The sequence below is a fragment of the Cicer arietinum genome, chromosome 8, assembly GCF_000331145.2.
Source record: "Cicer arietinum cultivar CDC Frontier isolate Library 1 chromosome 8, Cicar.CDCFrontier_v2.0, whole genome shotgun sequence".
Lineage (NCBI taxonomy): Eukaryota > Viridiplantae > Streptophyta > Magnoliopsida > Fabales > Fabaceae > Cicer > Cicer arietinum.
The window spans coordinates 24,187,950-24,191,500 of NC_021167.2; positions in this window are offsets into that span (position 1 = coordinate 24,187,950).

The window sequence follows — 3,551 nt, forward strand, 5'->3', positions numbered from 1 at the left end:
ATAGAAATGAGAATGAATGGAAAGTATTTGAAATTATTTAGTTGTCCTTTTGAAATTATAGTTACATTTTTTTCTTCAATTATACACTTATTATGTTATAGTTTTTTTAAATTGACAAAGAGAGAGAGTAAAATGAGTAAATGCCCGGATTGAATCCATCTATTGATCAATATTTCAATTCATCCATAATCCATTTAAAAAAACAACCGTTCATTATCCATTAACATTCTTTTAATGGGTATTCAATTTCAATATCCATAAAATTATTTTTAAAAGTCCCGTCAACAAAATTATTTTAATTAAGTACTCTAGGTGGAATAAATTAATATGCAAAAACAAGTTAGATTGCAAATATTAAGAAAGTAGTTGATCACATCTAATCTATGCAATTTCAATATAAATTTAAGTCTATTATCTAAATTACCATTCATGATCAATAATTTGAAATAAAAAAGGTTAAATTAAATGAAGTGTATTGTGGAGTAAATTAATATGCAAAAATAAGTTAGATTACAAATATTAAAAAAGGTACTTGATCATATCTAATCTATGCAATTCCAATATAAATTTAAGCTGGCACTGATGTAGATGCAATAGCATAGGTAGAAAAGCAACATTTAACCTGAAAAGGAGGGGAGAGAACACATAATTAATGTAGAAGGAAAGATTGATTACATGTACCAATATCTATTTGAAAAGAATGAGATATGAGAGGGAGTTGTTATCTCTGCATTGTGATTGCGTATGAGGAAAGAAGGGTTACAATGAGTATATATAGAGGAAAATAGAAAATATCTAAAATACTCTTACTATTAATTTATAATAATATTATCTAATACTCTAATATTTCTGGAAAACTCTCAAGACTAATACAATATGAAAGGTCCAGTTCTTGAAGAGATTTCAACTTTATGGGTGGAAAACTCCTTAGCCTGCTGCAACCGTAAGCATTTAAAATCTTCAATTTATTCAAGAATCCGACAGAGTCATGAATTTTAATTAAATTCTCACAATTTCAAAACGAAAACTTTTCTATATTTTGGAGACCAAATACGTCGAGTATCTGTGTTAAATATTGACAATTGTCTAAATTTAACTCTTTCATATTTACAAACCTCTGCATAAGAAACACAAACAAAAATAAATAAGTTAATAATCTTAAAGTGATGCAGCAATATACAAGATGGAAGAAAGTAAATAATAACATATACCTTCAATGAGCTAGGCAACTCACATGATGTAACATAACTTTCTCCTAACTTGCATATGGAAAGTTTCTTTGGCCAAAATTTAGATGGTATATCTTGTGAAGGATATCTACGCCATTCCAGTACTTTTAAACTATTTGGAAGATAATCATGTCCTTTGGAAAAGCGACCATTCTTAATTATAAGCGTTTTAAGGTTTTTCATATTCTTCAATTCATCTCCTTTCCATTCTACCACTTTTCCTTCTTCACTTATTGGAAAATGCAGATGTACAATTTCAATTTGTCTTGTTCCCTTTTAACACATAAAAGCACAAGTCAACCAAAATACATATTATAATGGAATCAAAAACTATAATGTAAGCATTAGGAACACTAGTGTTGGAATTCAAGTGAGTGATTAGTCTCATATTCAAGTGAGTGAATTCAAGTGCGCGGATATTAATTAATTTTATAAGTTTTATAAGTAATATTTTATGTATTATAACTATCTTATAATATTACTTTATTGATTTGTAATAATTGAATATAATTAGAAAAATTAAAATGAGGGAAAATCATGTTCATCACAATCATCTAATTTAATTTTTAAAATATTTTGTAAAATTCGTATGATAACTTATTATATATTAAAATTGTTTGACTCATTATACTTTAATTGTTAATTTATTTTTCAACATATAATGGTATTTGTATTTATTTGACGAAATAAAATGTAAAATACAAACCCAAAAAAGAGATGTAAAAATTTATAAATATGATTTATTATTTAATATTTTTTATTTTAAAAAAATGTTAATGTTGAATTATATTGTAGCGTAGTCTAAATTTATTTGTTTTATTATTATGATATTTTAATTGCGAGCATGAGAAGTTGTTGTAAAAAAAATTATTTAATATATTTCATCAAAAGTTTGTAAAAAAAAATAACTTGTTGTGGCATCGGAGTCTATTTTAAATATATATAATAGATGATAGATTTTAATAATTGGAAGTACCTTTTTTAATAATTTTTCACATATTCCTATTTTATGATTATTTTTAATAAATTTATGTATTTTCTGTCAAATAGAATATATATTTTTATTTTATAAAATGTTACTAAAAAAATGGATTGACATTAATGAGTAATTTCATTTTTAACTTATAAAATCATTATTCAGCATAAGTGAAATAATATAATTGTTCATAAAAGGAAGATTAAATAAAGAACATTTATGTCGATATTTATGAGTGATTAGGTGGTTTTTTTTATTGAATTTAATGACTAATAATATAAATTATTACCATTGGTAAATGACTAATAATGTTATAAAATAATATTATAAAATAGTTTATAAATTTATTATAAAATAACTTATAAAATAATTTGATAGTAATATAAATTATAAATTATTATCAAATTATATTCGTAACGCAAATCTTCAAATAAACTCATATTTTCATACTTTATTTGATATTTTTAGGAATAAAGGACTAAATCGGGAAGAAAAAAAAAAGATAAAGGACTAAAACGTTACCTGAAATTAAGTTAAGTGACCACATATGTAATTTAGTCATTTATAAAATATAAATTTATTATAAATAATTGTAAAATAATTTTATAAGTTTTATAAGTAATATTTTATGTATTATAAATATAGTTAACTTATAATATTACTTTATTGATTTGTAATAATTGAATATGATTAGAAAAATTATTGATTTGTAAAATAAATTTATAAGTTTTATAAGTAATATTTTATGTATTATAAATATAGTTAACTTATAATATTACTTTATTGATTTGTAATAATTGAATATGATTAGGAAAATTAAAATGAGGGAAAATCATGTGTATCACAATCATCTAATTTAATTTTTAAAGTATTTTGTAAAATTCGTATGATAACTTATTATATAGGATAATTGTTTGACTCATTGTACTTTGATTGTTAATTTATTTTTCAAACATATAATGATATTTGTATTTATTTGACGAAATAAAATGTAAAATGCAAACCTAAAAATAAGATGTAAAAATTTATAAATACGATTTACTATTTAAAATTTTTTTATTTTAAAAAAATGTTAATGTTGAATTACATTGTAGCATGTTTTAATTGCAAGCATGAGAAGTTGTTGTAAAAAATAATTATTGAATATATTTTTGATCAAAAGTTTGTAAAAAAAAAATAAGTTGTTGTGGCATCGGAAGTCTATTTTAAATATATATAATAGATGATAGATTTTAATAATTGGAAGTAACTTTTTTAATAATTTTTCATATATTCATATGTTATGATTATTTTTAATAAATTTATGTATTTTCTGTCAAATAGAATATATATTTTTATTTTATAAA